At 39.4% G+C, this 18,424-nt stretch overlaps 1 protein-coding gene across 3 annotated transcripts in view; it reads left to right on the top strand.

Annotated features, from left to right (window-relative positions):
• NRIP1 (nuclear receptor interacting protein 1) overlaps positions 1 to 18,424 on the top strand; it is a 73,285-nt gene that overhangs the window by 38,558 nt on the left and 16,303 nt on the right. Inside the window, exons 3-4 of one of the 3 annotated variants that reach the window (XM_030944736.1) lie at positions 11,644 to 11,692; positions 11,808 to 11,892. The exons of 1 other annotated variant lie outside the window; for it this stretch is intronic. The gene's annotated coding sequence lies outside the window, so the exon portion shown is untranslated. The remainder of the gene's footprint in view (positions 1 to 11,643; positions 11,693 to 11,807; positions 11,893 to 18,424) is intronic. One more of the 3 variants, XM_030944645.1, reaches the window with a different exon arrangement.

Genomic DNA, 18,424 nt, shown 5'->3' on the forward strand with positions numbered 1-18,424 from the left:
GGAATCTGGAATCCTGTCCTCAGAGCTCAGCGTGGTTGCAAGGCATAAGAACATATTAAAGGTGGATTTTGGGATTAGGGAATGAGAAATGAAAAGACAGAATTGACAAGAAATGGCAATTTCACTTAGTTTGAACAGACTGTGAGCTGGCTGGGAAGAGGAGATGCATTTGAATTTTGTTCTTTGAATTTGCTTGTCACTTCAAGTCGAAAGCACCTAAATACAAAGGTGTTAGTACCACTGTCTCAACCATGGCTTCATGTGGCTGTATGTTAATTATTCATACATTTAATCCTAGCCTCCTATTTTTCTTTTCCTTATTATGTTTTCTAAGCTTCTTAGTCTGTAAATGCCAGGGGCTGGTAAGGTGACCACCCTTCTGTGGTTGCCTTGGGCATGCAGAGCCCCAGGCATCCACGGGTAGCACTCTCCTGTTAAAAGGATTGACCTGATGCACCAGAGGAGAAGCTGGATTTACTGTGGACTGTAGGACCTGCCTTTTGGTGCCAGCACACAGTAACTTTCCAGCTTGTATGCTTAACAAAACAGTGAGGGCAAAAAAACACTTGTGAGTTGTTCACTAAGGGGGAAAAGGCAAAAAAAAATAATTATGGAGTAGGAACTTTGCTTGCAGAGTTTGGGCTCTGTATATGCTCAGAGATGTCACTGCATGATTTGTCTGAGAACTGAAATGGGCAGAAATTAGTCTTCTCCTGTCATCAAAAGTCTAGCACTTAACTCAGATTTAAGTGTTTCAGGAGTAACTGACATAAAATTTACTGGGGGATTTATTTTTTCTGGTTGTTTTTATTCCTGTTTTGTTGTTGTTGTTTTTGGTTTTCTTTTTTCCGGGGTAAACCTTGTTCAGCTGGAACTTGCAGTGCAGTAAATGTCAGATGGAGTGTGCTTACTAGAAGGAGATTGTGCTGGCTCTGAGGACCTCCTGAGAAAGGAGGAAACTGCATTTGCCAGGATAAAGAGGGAAGATAGGGTGCTACAACTTCTTTTTTCCTTTCCCTGCACCATCTGGCTCAGGCGAGGCTTGTGAGAAGAAAAGGACAGAGGGAAACAGGCTCCACACAAGGAAGGCAGGGATAAGACAAAACTGATGTGCTCTGTGAAATCTGTATATTCCTGCCCTTGCCTGGGGTGTGCTGTGCCCTTAATATTACGGGAGACCTAAGCTCACCTGCTAGTAATTTCTAATTTACTGTCCTAATTCATCGATTTGTTATCACTAATTGTACTTCATTTACTTCTGTGTAGTTTCCAGTACCTAAAGGGTTGAAAGGTTGCTGTAATTGGCACCCGCAGCTGCTCTTTCTTTTGACAGGGGATAATTTTGCAGCCTATGCTTTGTGTGACAGCTGCCTAATTGGGCATTCTCCCCTTGTAGCGAGCCTGCCTCCTCCAGCCTCCCTGCTGACAAATGGTGGTGGATTATAGATGAGGACACGCTGACCCGTTCGACCTTGCTGAGGCAGCGGGGAGGGGCCTCCTGCTACTTGAGGGAAGCTTTGGGTCATTTAAAGGACAAGGTCATGAGCCAGGTGGGGAAATGACATGATATCACATGACAATAGCCCGATGACACGGTCACTGTGTCAAGGACAAACTCATCAGTATTGATTAACGCCGCTTTTTTTTGCCGGTGTCTCTGCAAAGCCACTGATATTTCAAAAATATTTTGCTAATTTGTCCTAGGTAAAGTGCCAGGCATTATTTTTGGGGGAGCATTTGTGCAGTGTTTTCTTCTCAATTCAGAACGTGTGCAAAAGCAGGGTTGTTAAAACCCCGCCGATGATGATTTGTAGGGTTCATCTTGATGTTTTTGGTAAAATGTACATCTGGTTGTACTGGGAGGAAAATGCCAGGAAGGATGCATGACAGAGCAGAACTTGAGGGAGAAAAAAATCCCCTGCTTTGAAATTTCAGTGTTTCACTTTTTACTCCTTGAAAGGCACATATATGAACCTCTATGAAAGCACATGTATCCACATATGTACAGCTGACTGCAAAGTGGGAAAAGTCTTTAAATAAAGAGAACCAAAGAAAAAAGTTAAATATAAATTGGATGTTTAAAGAAAAAGTCTTATTTGTATCAGCTCAATGGCGATACAGTTAAGATAATGCCCTTCCTATTTTAAGAACTAGAACAGTATCCAACTATGCCAGGAAATAAAAACCTGCTAAGTGGGTTTTCGAAAATGTTGTGAATACAAGTGACAATGTTTTGAGAGCGCCTTCATGTTGCATTTCTATGCTAATAAACTTCAAGGTAAATGAACAGCTTGTTTGACATTTGCTATGTTAGGCAATAATAAAATGCTTTCTTCTGGAGTAATTAGACTTGATAGATTGATTATGTTAAGAGGTAAAGATAAATATAATCGGAAAGAGAACTCTCTCGAAGGGAGTTTAGTGCCTGTTTTTGAACTTTGCCGCTGTGGTTGTGGTTTAGCCAATGCCTGGTGGTGTGTGTCACACCCGTGTGTGCGCTCACATACACACACACAGGGACACACGGACACATGCACAAACACACAGCGTGGAGTTTGTGAGAAGCTGGGAGAGGAGCGTTCACCTCTGAGCCCCGTTCCCTTCTCCGAGAGATCTGATTTGTTGTGGGAAACTGTTGTGTCTGAGCCTCGTCAGTTCACCAGGATGTAATTTTACTCCCCTGAGGTAAAAAGCCGTCAGTGGTAAAGTGTGATAAATTAGTTCACTCAAGTAGACGCGCGTGCGTGCGTGTATGTGTGTGTGTGTGTGTGTGTTTAATTCTGACCTTGCTGTGCATGTGCTGAGCTGCTCTCGGTGCCCGAGTCAAGCCCGGTGGAGGTTTAATCCTGTGCCCTTGTACACGTATACTTGATTAGTAGTTGTGGTTATCTCAGCAGAAGACATTCTGCCCTCCTCCTTGTATTGGTCGGGACCCAGGCATTGGGGAGTCAAGTCGAAGGAGAAAGAAAAGAGATTTTGCATTAGTATTCTATGAAAGCCTTACTGTCTGCAGAACAAATTGATTGCTACAGTGTACCTGTGCTTGGCACCACTGCTGTGAGAGAAAGGTATGGTTGTAATCTGTTTTATTGTATTACATATTGTGACACTCCAGGAATGTTTAACATTCGGCTCTTCTATGGCACATGCTAGAAGTCTGAGGAAAGAAAAATATGTGAATGAATGAAAAGTGTGCGAGGCTGTCGCATCGGCAGCTTTGTTTACTACAGCGAACTAAGTAGCCCCTGCTAATGAGACAAATTTATGTGCCAATGGCAACGTAAGGAGATGATTAACTGAATTCTCTGTCTTCTGTTCAGTTCCTCACATCAGTGTCAGTAGTTGCTACGTACCTACACAGATAAAATTCTAATTAATGTTTTAAGGGGGTTTGGGTTTAGCTTTTTGCAAGATGATTAATGTGAAATATACTTGAACGTGGATGTGTTTGCCGCTTTAAATGAAAATGTGTTGGTTTTTCCTAGTTACTAATCTGCTGTGATGCTCCTATATGGGGGGGAAGTCTGTGAGGGGGTTAGGGGAGGTACAAAAACCTTCAAATCTTAGATATGCTGCTATGATAAACAGCACAAGAACAAAGCTGAGGAAAAGTCTGAGAGGATTTGAGTCTTCGTATCTCACACACACACCACCCCCCCTTTATTAATGTGTAAATATACACCCCTGTTTTAATGTCTAGGGCTCTTTGTTTCCTTAACCCAGCTGTAGACTTTGCATAGTTGATTCTCTGGTTTTACAGATGCTCAGCTGATGTCAGTTGTGTGGGAAGTATGAAGCACTCCATTAATAAAATTCAGGCTGTTTCACAGAGGGCTGTGCTTAGTGGCTCGTTCTTGGCATCTCTGAAATTTTGTTGCTGATTATTTGGATGTTTGCTTGTGGTCACTCCAAAACATCTGAAGTATCTGCTCTTGTCATGCAGACATTCCTGACTAATTAAGTTTAGGACAGGTGGCAGACTCCTCCTGGGCATTTAAATCTGCGTGTAAACCTAATCTAATAACTTGATGAGAAAATGAAAATCTATCTTTCCTGGTGTGTTATCACCACGCACAAGCCACAGAGGTATTTGTGAAATCCTCTCTCTACTCTTTGTCCTGGCAGGTGACAAGTAAATGAGTTGCTTTAAGGAAATGAGGGACTTGGAAAACGCTCTATGTCCCAAGCAGCAGTCATGCTCTGTAATAGCTACTTCTGTCATACAGCACTGCTGGTTTAAGATTAACACTTTATGGATGTGGGGTATATTTATATGAGTGTACTCTTGAGCTTCCATTTTACACCTTGCAGAGAGTGTCAGTACAGCCTTATACATGCAAGTTTTTGGTCTTTGAGATCTCTTGACAACTGAGAAAAATTTTGAAGACCTCCAATTTCGGAGGGTCTGTGATGTCACTGTTTGGACTCAAATATGATGACTTTAGTTGCAACTAATTACTCAAAACTTAGTTATTCAAACCAAATATTTTGTGAATAAGCTATTCTTCCCCTGAATTACTTTTTTTTAACACAAACACATGTTGTAAGAAAAAAAAAAGTTGGTAAGAACAGTTGCACAATTTACACAGCGATGGGAGGATCCAGGGACTTCATCATATTTAACCGTATTGAAGAGAATTGCAGTAATGCTATAGAAATGGTCAATTCTTATCTCAAATTGTGTATTCATTTTTTGTAGATTTTAACCAATTGGTGACAGGAGGTTGAGTTGTGAAAAAGGTGTTAGATAAATACTGGGCAATACTGCATTTCAATGCTATTAACTTTTGTTCATAAATAATTCAACCTATGACTTTAAATAAATGATCAGAGGAAAAGAAAATGACGTGATTAAATCCAAGTCCTTGAAAACATTTTACCAGTCAAGATTGCTGTGACTGCTTTGGGACTTCTGATAATTCCTCTGTTGAGAAGAGCCAGTTCTTAGAGTTGTGGGGATTTTGTTTTGTTTTTTGTCAATTCTCAGTGTATCATTAGAAATATGAGCTAGACTCTACAGATCATAGTTAAAAGAGGACTGATGATGTGTTATTTTTTATTTTGTCTTGATTTTCTTAGTGACATGGCATATATCAGCGTGAGTAGCCTGTGATTTTCATAGGTTTTTGGTGTGGTTTTTTTTTTATTTGTTTGTTTGGGTTTTTGTTAATGGAAAGTAGAAGGATGTTTGAATTGAAACTTTTGTTGCCAACTTAACTGATTGAGCATGACTGATGACATTAGAATCTTGATGAGACTTTTGGAATACTATTTGCCTTGGGGTAGACTCCTCTATTGTGGGTGGGGCAATGGAGAAGACGCCGAATGAGGAAGAAAACCCAAAACGAAACACAACCCCAACCAAATAAATCAGATTTTAAAACCAGTTCTTGCTTATAATGGAAGTATGCAATTGATTCCAGCATTGGTTACCTGTATTACGCAGCTTTTCCTCTGGAAATACTTAATCTAAGTTTTAAATAAGAGTTGGTGCTTGAGTGTTATTACCAGTTTAGGCAGATTTTAGAGGTGAATTCCAGATTAGATCTGTTTTTGAAAGGTGGCTGTGCCCTGCTTGAGATTACGAAATGCTTGTTCCCCATCTCCACCCCTTTTCTCTCTGTTACCATGGTCTACCATAATAAAGAAGAGAGGAAGTGGAGGTGTTGCATAACTTCAAGTAAATAGATTTTTGGTGCAGATACTGAAGGCAGCGTTAACTTCACCAGCGCTGTCACTACCAGAATCCTGCTAATGCTAAAGGCAGTTGAGTAATTAATGGCCTTGTGTGCTGAACTGAGACTGCTGCGAAACCTCTGGAGGGAATTGTTGTGTCTATTGTGTTGGTTAACTTTCCCAGAAAATATAGTCTGTTGCTGGTAGCTTGTTGGGGTGATGAGGGAGGATTTTGTAAGGTGTGATGAAATATTCCCTGGCATCTTTTTCCTGACCACTGGACAGAGCATCTGCAGCAACAGAGCCCAGTTGAAATGGAGCTGTTAATAAAAACGAGATGAGTTTTACTTGAGGAGGCAAGTGTGGTAAGATAAGAAAATAGAAAGCTGCACTTTAAACTTTCAGTGTGTTTTTAAGATATTTTTGTTGTAAAATCATATAAAAAATTTGGACCTGGTTTTGATACTAGCACCTTACCTGGTTTTGATACTAGCACCTTACCTAGTGCAACAGTGGTAAATGATCTAGAATAGATGAGAATTATTTGTAGGTTTTTTTTGTGTAATCTGTTCTTCTGAAGCCATTTATAAAACCTTGTTAAAAGTTCCAAAAACCTTTTTTTTCCCTTCTTTGGATCTTTATTTCTGCAACCTCAACCATAGGTGGCACTGACTATTAGTCAGATAATTAGAAGGTTGGGGATGCCTCCTCTCCTCCCAGACTTAGATGTTTGAGCCACTGGCAACTGCTTGATCCATTTTCTCTCACTCAGGCAAAGAGAACAGTGTGGCAGGTATCTGTGAGTTCTACAAATGAGTAGGTATAGGAGCCAAGATACTGACTGACCTTGGTCAATTTGGAAACTTCCAGCTTTTGAAGCTGGAATTTGAGTTTGTACAAACTCATTGGGAAAAATGCTAGTATTGATTACTGAGGGGGAGCACACTCGTTTGTGCAGGCTTAGTTCTAGTTATTCAGGAGACTTGCAGAGGAGGCTCAGTAAGGCTTAGAGTAATTCAGCATTCCAGAGGCTGGGCACCACTGAGCAGTTAAGCACATGCAAAAAAATCTGTCTGTCTGGATTCACTTGCTGCTGCAGCATCAGTTCCTGGCACAGGCTGCTGCAGTTCTGCCTCTTCACTGGTGGAACCAGGGATGAATGCACACCCTGTGTTCTGGTCCATCTGAGCTGTGGGTGTATTGCAGCTGAATTAGACTGGTAAAAGCCAGGTTGTAACAGCTTTCTAAAGTAAGGAAGTAAAAATGGACCTCTTTGGGCAGGAAGTGCTTAGATATGTGTACAGACATACTTGGCTATGAGAGACCCTTGCTTCAGGATAGAAAGGACTTGATTGTACTTGGTTAGGAAAGAGACTGAAAGTGGTCAGTGGATCAGAAGAGCTGCTGTGCAGTAGTTTTTGCAGCTCCAGTCCATGTAATAGTTCTTGCCCAGTTTATTAGGACTGCTTCCTCGTGTTAGATCCCTGAGAAATAGGGGAAGTTGGTGGAATTATATTTTTCATCATAATGCCATCATTCATGTTTGCTTCGGTACTGACGTGGTGTTTTGTTGGAGAGAACGTTGTTTCAGCACATATACTGGGACACCCATACTACAGTATTTGGCTGACATACATCTCCACCTGAGAGTGATGGGAATGCCAGCAATTTGTCTTATTTTGGAAGAGAAAGGCATTCACTGTAGTGTGCAATTCCTACTCCTTTAGTAGTAAGCACTGTTGTTTCCTCAAGTTTATGGTACCCAACTGTTGTTTGGTTTCACCAGTTGAGGAAAAACCCCCAAAAACCAAAACACCCATAAACTGTGGAGAGAGTATCTTGTAATTCATCCAAAATCCATAAAATGTTTCTTTATTTGTTGTGGATATGGAGTTAATGTGCTACTGTGCAAGCTGCTTAATCTTCTCCTATTCTCGCTGTTCCTCTTGTGTAGAGAAGCAATATTCCAAAGCACTGCTGTGATATGTTCATGGATGTTCCCAAAATGTTCTGGTTTGTTCCAAGATGGAATCTCTCTTTTCTTGCAATTTTGACAGTTCCCAATAGCCTCCAACATGGTTTAGACCCACACGGTGCATGTAATGAGAGGTCCTGGTGAACAACGGAGGAGTGAAATTACTATGATCAGTCTGTAAATAGCAGCAGCCATCCAACATCAGATATTTAGATGTCAGATTGAAACAGGTCTTTGGTAGCTGAAATGCCTCTTAGTTTGCTTGCTAGTTTGCTTGTGAGTGGGGTTTTTTAATGACCTCAGTTTATGTATAAGCAATATGTAATGTAATTGTGTCGTTCACACAAATCCAAAATAGTTTGGGATTTTAATTCCAGATTCATGTAGTGAATGGATAGGTCTGTGGAATTCCTTTCTGTACTTAGGATGTTGCTTATACTCTGCAGCTTGGTGGTGGAGTACATTAAGATTATTTTTTTATTGGTATTGTTATTAAGTTTTTAAATTGTGGTTGTATATTTCATCAAAAAAGCCCCTGATGCTTGGTCAACTTCAAACATTTTCTTCTTCTCAGCTTTTCTACCTGTGACTGTCATTTTACCAGAGAAAATAATTTCATGGAAGGGTAGTTCAGATGCATGTTTTTGTAATTTGCAAGTGTGGACACTTGCACATAGTTACAGCTGACTGAGTACAGTCTGCGGTGGAAGGAGTATCTTACCAACAGTTTCCCACTCCTACAAAAATTCCTTCTGTTCTCCAAGATTTATGAGGTTGTGATGTCAAAGGTTTTTGTAGCATTCAGCTAGTCATGATGGAGTGCAAGCCAGTTTGAAATTAAAACTGGCTGGATGAACTTTACTATGCAAAAATTAGGCTCATAATCAAGTTTGCCAATTATACAAAAAGAAATGTTAAACAAGGGAGCTTTTAGGACCTGAAGTGGCAAAGATTGTGCATACAAATCCCTATCAAGTAATCTGGATTTTCTGGAAAGACTTCATAAATACTGTTATCTGTCTTTTGGTTATTATTTGTGAGGAACATGGATCATGCTTGCTCTTGAAAAATATACACTTGCTTCAAGTAAAGTAACTGAAATGAAATACAAGAATTCGTGGGAAACACAAGAAAGATGTTTTCAGATATATTAGTAAAAAGGAGCTGCTTGTTATTCCATGCTCTTGAATCATTCATGTCTTACTGAGCAGCTGGCAAAAATAAGTTGCATTCAGTGCATGCTTTATCTCTTACGTGTGGAAGTGAATTGCAAGAATGGTTTGAAGTCTGTTAATCTTTCTTTTAGAATCTTACCCCCCATCCTCCATATAAGTGGAGCTTTTTGGTCTTGAGTGGTGATGGATACGCAGTAATTTACTGGTTTTTCTCCTTTTTTCCCTCCCACCTGTTTTTCAGCAACAGGTTAGAGTCAAGATGTTTTAGAGCCTCCAGTCCTTCCTCTTGTTCCTTTGGTCAAAATCACTGTAAAAATAGTGTAAACCCCTGAAAATTTTGGACTTTCCATTCATATGCATTGTGACAAAGTTTACTGCAGTTCAGTGGAAATGCTTCCTGTAACGTGATAGAGAAATACAGCTGGTGTTGTAGGCTACCTAGAATTTCATCTCTGGCTTTATATTTTAGTGAGGCAAATTGATTGTAATGTTTTACAGTGTGCAGTATCCTACCTTAATATGTTTCTGCTTGTCATTTTTTATAGTTTAGGACTCCGTGCTGGTCAGGCAGGTTGAACAGCCTCACAATCTTTCCTGCCATTGATCCTTTCTTCCTCTTTGTACCTACTTTTCCCCTACATCTTTCCTTTCTGTTTCATTATCTCTGCATCTCATCTCAGTTTGTAAGCACTTTGGGGTCGTAGTCTGAATTTACAGGAATGTAAAACGTTTTACATTAGTAATTATGCCAAATGTCAAGCCCAGACAGACTTGCTCTCATAAACCTGGCAGCATATAAAGAAGGCAAGTGGATTTTGCATCCTGGTAGGTTATTCTTGGTCAGTCAAACTGTTCACCTTCCAAAGTGCTATGAGCAAGCTCTGGTGTATGTGATTTACTAGAGAGATACTGAGGTGACTTTGGAAGCAAGGGTTACATTTTATTTGCAGTAAAACAGAATTCAGACGTAGACCCAGTAAATCAAACCACTCTGGTTTGAGGTGGAGAAATTATGTTTAAAAAAAAATGGAAACTTGCAGTATTAAGTCTGCTGTTTGGGCTGGGGAGTGTATTTGATGAAGGCAGCTGGGACACAGAAAACTTCCTTGGTTTCATTGGAGGAGGTCTGGGTTTATGCTTAGGTGCTCCCCCAGCCTTCACCTTGCTCCTCAAAAGTTTCCTCATCCATGCCATTGTTTGTTGTCATGATTAAAAGTAAGTAAGTAGTTTTGGTCTCTCTGAAAAGAAGTATCTCCTTTCTTTCCTAGGAGCAGTATTTTTTCACTCTCTTCTCTTTCTTGCCTCTGTGCCCTCTGAAGTGAGAGCAGATTGCATCAGGGTAGGGATATTGTCATTGTACCCGCTGGAGAAGTGAAAGAGCTTTCACTAGACTTTTTAAAAGTAGCAGCTCAAGAGAAGGGGAGCCCTTTGATGCTATATTTTAGCCTTTCTACATTATATTTTAGGCTTTTGTACCCTTTTCTTCCTATCATTAGTCTTTGTGTTCTGTTGATCTTTTAGGGTATATCATTCTTTACTTCCCTTCCAATCATACGTAGTAAAAGAAAGGTATTGGGTGAAAACTGTTATTACAGCAGCACATATTGTTGTACTGCAAAACCAATAAATGCATTTTTTTCTTCTGTAAGAGGAAGAGAAAACACTTATTTTGGAGGCCAGTGTTGCTCTAGGGCTTCATTTAATTGCTGTCCAGCTGAACTTGTCAGCATCTCACAGGTGCAGATGTATTTATTTTAAACTTCATATAGGCTATGATGAGGAAAAGGGAACAAACAAGTCTGTGAGGAAGGGCAAGCAACATTTATCATTTGTGTTTTGGCTTGTGGTCTTGCAGGGGGTTATTTTGGTGGATTTGGATTAATTTTTGCTCTGGTAATTTACTGCTGGAGGAGAGGAAGAAAGAGCCTCCAGAGTGTAGATGATCTTTGCCTGGGGAGCAGTGCAGAAGTGTAATGGAATTTCCTGTGTGAGAGGTGCCTGAGTATTACAGTACAAAAGAGTGTTTGTAGAAACAAAAGGGTAAGGAAAAGGGACACAATAAGTGGTTAGGTTATGTGGATAGAAATGAAAGTTATGAATGTTTGTAGAATTCAGATGAGAAATTCTAAACTTAATCTAGAGCAAGAGGAAAACAATTGAAAAGTTAAAATAGAGGGTTATATGAGCAGGGTGTCTTCAGGGGAAAGATTACAATAACAGCTGTGTTTTGTGTGGTGTGGAATGGTCTTTGGATGTCATTAATGCTACACAAGTGTGGATTGTGGAAGTGGGGAGCTGAGGGAAGATTGAATGAGGGTAATGATGAGAGCAGGAGACAATGAGTAAGATTCTAGAGAAGCAGAATGCAGTACCATGGGTGTGTTGTGTGTTCCTGGTTTCATTTTGGTTGTTTGTTTGGGCCTTTTTTTTTGTCATGGTGGGTAAATGGATAGTGGGAATAAATGGATAGTGTTAGAATAAAGATAATCTCCTGACGACAGCTTTTTTTTACAAAGTGGGTAGTATTAACCAGACAAAGAGAGCTGTCCCCTCTCTCCTGGCAGGTTACCTTTACCAGCTTGCTCAGCTCAGCTTCATTTGTCAAGTTCTGATACTCTCACAAATCAACCACAAGAATAACCAGCTTTTGGGGAAAACTTTATATTAATCTGTTTATATCCTGTTAAGAAGTAAGACAGGCTCCCTTTTGTGAGCTGATACTGAATTAACAAAATTACTTTCCTGTTACTGTAGAAATAGAATTATTTTTCACCGTAAGTTTCTACATCCTGATTATAATGTATTTATTTTTGGCAGGGAGGAGTGAAAACCAGAGTCACAAAGATCCTGCATTGACATTTGAAAGGTATGAGTTTCTTCCCTGAACTTGAAAAGTTTATTAACCTGTATTTTTTCTCACCCTAGACATGGAGTGTTAACTTTATGTCATTCACACTCACTTTGGTCTTTATCCCTCTCAGGAATTCCCAGTCAGAAGATGGCTCATTTCACATCCCTGTATAGTCCTGATCTCATTCTCCTGACATTGCTAACTAGGGTGCTGAGGTAACAATCTGCTAAGTTTCCTGAGCGGCTGAAGACATGCTCACCTGCCCACCAGAACTTCTGGCTTTTTCTCAACAAATGGATTTTTAATTGTATGCTTTTAAGAGCATTAAGTCCCTTTGAGAAAATGTTTCGGGTTGTGGGTTTTTTATGGGTTTTTTCACTCTGGTATTCCTTTGTTGCCCTCTTTGGCTTTTATCTCCCTTTCCAATATGATTTGCTTCAGCATTTATTTGGTATTTGGGAGTTGTTTGTGGTTCTGTAAGATTCTGCAGGTACTCACAAGTCTTAACTGCTCCTGAATGAAATCACATTAATGTGTTCATTTGAGTTCTTTTGGTCTCACTCACTGATGAAATTGAGCAAAAGAATTTGAACAAAGCTATCCTTCTTTAGCAAGATTATGTATAGACTGAAAAAGAAAAGAAACAAAAAAAAATGTGCTTTAGTAATAATGCAGGCAGTCAGTTAAAATTACCTTCAGGTTATTGACAGGCCTTCCTATATATTGATTTAGAAAACACTGGAGTTATTGATGTTACATTGAGCAGGGAAATGACTCTTCCAGTTACATCAAGGAAAGATGGCTTTATATAACACAGAGAGCATGGGTTGTGACCTGTCAGCCATGTCCAAGTCTCTGTTATGGCAAGGTAAACTGGAAATAATACATAGCTGATCAGCTGAATCCATAGAGTTGGGTTATAGATAATAACTCTCAGATAATGACTTTATACTACATCATACATGGCTTCAGCTACTTTGGTGCAGTTTCACCTGTTTTTTGCTAGATTCTTGACTTTTAGAGCTTTTGTTATGACAACTTCCCCCACTCTCACCGCATTCCTTCAGTACTCATCAAGTGAATAAATTAAAACTGTAATTTTGAGCTATTTCCCCCAAGGCTGAGACAAGATTTGCAGAGAGAAATTCCCCACCTACCTCCCACTGCCTTTCATTGCTACAAATTTTATTTGATGATAAATCGATACCAGACTTCCAGCATGTGGGAAACCGAATCACCTGCAATGGTTGCTGTGTGTTGAACAACTTGAGGAATGGGAACTCTGGGATAACTGATGTTGCACATCTTGGAAATCCTGTGCTGTGTCCTGAACGATAAAAGAACACTGAAATGTGTTTAAATGTTAACTAATTTGCTTTTAGTAGTCACAATGCTTAAACTGGTGATGTGTTACTGGGTTTTAGCATGGTAGATACCCCTCAGTCCTGTGCATATGTCTGTAACTTTAATATTTCTTGAATCATTTAGAGGCCTCTCTCATGCACAGATCTGCATGTGTGCATAACTTTGCCATTATTTTATTGTCCAATTAAAATTCATAGGTGTACTTACGTCAGGGAAAATAAGTAAGTAAAGAGGAAGTACGAAGTTCAACAATTTATTACTACACTGTTCATCAATAGGGTGTTTTAAGATTTTTAGAAATTTATTTGACGTTTCACACATGTAAATGTAACTGTGGACAATAATTTTTCTAAAAAATAAGTAAAAAATTGTACCTTTACAGAATTGGGGCTTGATAGCCATCCAGTCTTTCAACAGAATCCATTGTTGTGGACTCTTGTTGACTACTAAATTGACCAGAAATACTTTTTGCCAGCTGTGATATTTATTGTTGTTGCTGTATTGGCTGGTTGTTTGCTCCTGTTTGTCATTACCCCTTTTAAAAGACAGCACCCTTGAAGTGCTTTCCATTTGGATCACTGTGTGGAAAGATGCCTGTTCCAGCTCTCCAAAGAGGATGGATAAGAACTGGCTTGCAGATATTTTCTACATGGTGTCACAGCCAAAAGTGCCACTGGCTACTGACAGCAGCCTGCACATCCCTGCTGCTCGATAAATGGGGGATTTGATCCAAAGTTCAGAACAAGCAGAAACCTCTTGCTTCTGCAGGTTTTGTGTGTAAAGAGTGTGAGCTTGTGTTTAAAAGGAAAAAACCCCAAACCCACAATGGCTGCTGACTTGTTTTATCAAAGGTTTGGTTGTGAAGATTAAAGAGGGTTTTTATAGTGTAAGCTTGAGAGAAGACTTGCCATAACACTGAATGAACAGGTACTCACTGTAATGCAGCTCAGTTAAAGCAAAGGCTTTTTCATGTGTTTGTAAACTTTAAAAGGCTATGTGACTCCAAATAAACTTGCTGTAGGGTTTCACATTTTGGGCAGCTGTACTGCTAATAATGATGTGTTTCCTAAAATGTTTTTAGTTGTGAAATGTCCTATATACACATTTTCATGTGCTTGGTTCTCAGAGTAAGCTGCTGATTTGTGGATGTGGAAGGATCTTTTGCTGGTTTGTTGTAATCATTGTCTGATTTACTTTCATTTATTTTTCCCTTTCTAACTCTTCAATGCAGTGAGAAGCTTTATCAGCTTTTCACAAAGTAGGCAGGATAAAAATTCTGCTTGGAAAAAAAAATAACTAACCTCCCCTTTTCTCCCATTTTGCTGAAAGCGCTTACAAAAGGGGGACTAAGGAAGACCAGAATTGTACTGCCCTGAGGTCTGCAACTTAAATCAATTTGATCTTAAACCAGTGACTGTTTTAAGGTCTGATGAATCACTGTGAGAGTTAAAAGCACCTATACCACAGTGCTGAGAAGCTGGTATCCCAGGCTCCAGGAGTGATTTGTATCTGGCCCTAGTAGCTCAGGCAGTGCTATACCTTAAAAGGGTGACAACCTAATTCTTGTGAAGGATATTTTCAAAAAGGAGACAAGTTTTTAAACCTTTTTTTTCCACCTTTTTTTTTCATTTGAGGCCTTTTCATTAGTAGCTGAGACAACCCAGTCATAGAGGTAGAGAGCTGCAAATGTACTACCTCTGCAAAAATGGAAGAAAATGAGTAAACAAAAGTTAAATAGCTGAAACAAGGTGCAGGAGGGTATGTGATGGCATGAAGGTTTTACTGGCAATGTGCAAGATGCCCACATACTAGTGAGCTATGCAGGTCACCCCAAATGGATTCCAGTAAAACCTTTAATATTAACACAGGCAGTCCTAGTTATAGACATATCTCTCTGTCTAAATATAAATTGCTCCCGCTTGTGTCTAGACTAACATCAGAGCAGTGCTGGTGTTGAAAGTGGTGGTACAAGCCACACTGTTCTTTAAATTACTGCCTATTGCAATGAGCATCTAAACTTTGTGGCAGCAATGCAGCTTTGAATGCCATGGTGTCACCCAAGACACCTCTTCCTCGGGTTCAGGCGTCAGGAGGGTGCGTGTGGTAGACGTGACCTGTAAGCTGAATACTCTCCTGCATGTGTTTAAAGCTTGGAGAATGTATCAGTGCGTGGATGGATGGATGGATGGATAGATCAGTAAATGACTTTCATTGCTGACTATTTTCAGCAGTGAGTTTTAATGAGTCTTTCAACTGTTGCTACTGTGTTTAATCTGCTCACTTACTCAGCCTTCAGCATTAGAGAGGCTTTCTAGGAGGTAAATGTTGTCCTGATTACAGAAGAGGTTAGTTTGATTGTGTTCTGCACAGACCTTGAGGGTTGGTTTTTTTTTGTTAATTGAGAAATATATGCTGTGCACGCAGATAATTAGGATAAATAATCAAGTGTTGTGCTTGGAAGTGCACATCCAAATATACAATTGTTATATATGATAAGTGTCTTGAATTGCTTCAAGTTAAAACCTGAGGTCCTGATTCTTTAGCACTGGTCTTGCTACATGTTTGAGTGGGTTTTCCTTTTAGATTTGTAATTTTATGTGTATTAGCAATGGCTGAATAGAGTGAAAAGGATGGCAAAAAGTGTCTTTCACTTCCTTTTCATTTAACATAAGAGCTTTTCCTTAGTTTATTTGCTGTGCTGCCTAATAGCTCTTATCAAAATAAATAAGGACAAAGCAGCTGCTCTTAAATGCAGGGAATGCTTAAAGCATGCAATGTACCAATGTGAAGAAAACGAAGTGTAGTGGTATTTCTGGTAAGTCTGCTAAAAAAAAAAGATACATCCAGGAGCTTTGATCAAATGCCAGCTCTTACATCAGTCCTCTTTGTAATCTTTCGTGCTGATCTATGACCTTGACCTTGTGTTTGTGTTTGTATGTCAAATCTATTTTAGGGATGGACAAACTAAGTTCAGTTTAATAGGATTTATACTCCAGCTTCACAGGATACCTTAGTAAAATACAAAAATTAAAATATTTGGGTCAGTTAAATTTTCAGTCATCTTTTAAAATTTCAGTGGGTTTGAAGACATTGACTTTGTTGTTCTTGGGAGATGGTTTTTACAAAGACATCTTTAGCTCACCAATAAACTCTTCTAAATTCAGCACGGGCCTTCTGCCTGGAGGTGGGGTTTTCTCTCCAACCATCTCACCAGTGGCTGTGCTTAGGTTTGGCATTGAGTGAGGTTCAGCACTGAAAGTAGTCCCTGCTCTTTGTCCTGCCTCATGCCGCTTGTAATCCTGTGTTCCCACAGGGAGAACTGCAAAAACAGACCCTTGGCAGGAGCTTTGGGGGTTCTTTGGACTGTGACAATGTCCTCAGTCTGGCTTGCCTTGCAGGAGCTTTGTGCCACGTGCACTCTGCAGAGTCTTGAGCACAGCCCTTATTTTGAACACGAGCAAACAGGGCAGCGGAGTTGGTTGGTGTAACGCTGGCACTTTGGGCACATGGGTTCATAGAGCCTTAGTGAGGTTGTTGGTTTCAGGGGCATTGTGAAATAGGGTCCCAAATTAGCTAATACTCGTGTGCAAGTATGGAGTAATAGATTTATTTTTAACAAGTCTTTTATTTCTGGGGTAATGTTATTTTATGTAGAAAATCACATGCTTTCTTCAAAATCAGTCACACATCTATGTTACTTTGTTTTATACTTTTTTATTTGACATAAGCATCTGCTTTAATTCTCCTGACAGTAATGGAACAAGCAATAATAATAAGTAACTATTTTTTTTGCTATTGCAATTGTTTTCTCCATGAAGAACTCATTAAAAACAGACATAAAATGTTTCCTTTCCACAGATTTGTGATGGCATATTATCTTCTTGAAATGCATGGCACCATTATTAGCATAAACTTTGGGAAATTATTTCAAAGTATATGTCCTTACAGTGAGGGATAGTTAAACACTTCCCCTTACCAGCTATCCATTGTTTTTGCTGTGCCTTTGTGGCAGTAAATGTTATTTTCACGGGTTTTGAGTTAAGTTGGTATTTTAATTGTTCTCATTTGACTCATGGCTAGAGGTGAGGTCCTGTTCTTTATGTGTGAGGGTCAGATGATCGTCTGTATACATCTATGTGACCAAGTCCTTTTAACATTTTATTTAGGGATTTATGCTGTGAATGTTTTTAGATTAACTCTGGCATCGTGATAAGGACTCTGTCCTTTTGTCTTTACAGGATGTTGTAAGCCTCTTCTCCCAAGGTTTCACTAAAGCTGGTTCTTAATTTTATTTTGAATTTTGCTTGCCTTTATTGCTGTTTTGGAGAGGAAAAAAATTATTTGAACTGAGCTAGTATACACCATCTTGCTAATGCAGATTTTTCCTTTCACACTTAAATGTAGGTATATGAACCTTTTCTATGCCCACAACAACCTTTGTAAACATCATCCACAATTAGCTGAAATCTCCTATTACAACAGAAGCTGTAGTGTCCCCTACACTCAGTTAAAAAAAAAAAATCCAAACCACAAATCATCTGGGTCTCTAACATGGATTTGTGGGGGTTTTACATATAGTTGAATGCTATGTGACTGTGATCCTGTATTTCACCTTGCCTGGAATTCCTGTGTATTTGTGTTCAGTTAGCTGAAACCAATTCTGTTGAGAAGTCTACGAAGTGGCTTTCATTCATAACCATGAAATGGTTGGTCCCAAGTGAAACACAGCTATTACTGTCAATAAAATACTGTGCATTACTTTTTAGTCCTTTGTTGCACTCTGACATCTGAAACCCATTCTTGGTTAAAATAACATAAAGTGACTTAACATATGCCAAACCACCTAACACAGTTATTCCAAGAAATACACCGTTTCAGTGCACTGCTGTCAGTAAATGCCTGTATCTTTAGATCCCTCCAACAAACAGGAGGTCAGAGTTGTGTGGAAATGCATTATCTGCATGCATTGATCATAACTCAAAAGCATTACCCAGGAGAGGACATTGATTTCTTCAGTGTATATTAATCACACTTCATTCCTGGGGAGTTGATGTAGAGTTAAATGCATAATCAGTGATTTGGTTTTGTAGGTGTCAGAGGGAATGGCAATGTGTTTGAGTTTCCTTTTAATTGCTTATTTATAGGCAAGTGGTTTACCAAACACTGGAAAGGTGCATCCTCTGTCCATTCTGTTGTGTATTGTCCTCCTCTGTTCTGAAAACAAGTCTTTGTATAGATTTTTGTGTGTTTTTTGCTCTTGGCCTCTTGAACAAGAAGACTCAATTAACCAAAAGCCTTTCTGCTCACTATTTCTGAGCTTGGAACAACACCCTTTCCCACGTTAGTTGAGATTCAGTGATACATGCTATTTCTGGATCCCTG

Source organism: Camarhynchus parvulus, chromosome 1, assembly GCF_901933205.1.
Source record: "Camarhynchus parvulus chromosome 1, STF_HiC, whole genome shotgun sequence".
Classification (NCBI taxonomy): domain Eukaryota; kingdom Metazoa; phylum Chordata; class Aves; order Passeriformes; family Thraupidae; genus Camarhynchus; species Camarhynchus parvulus.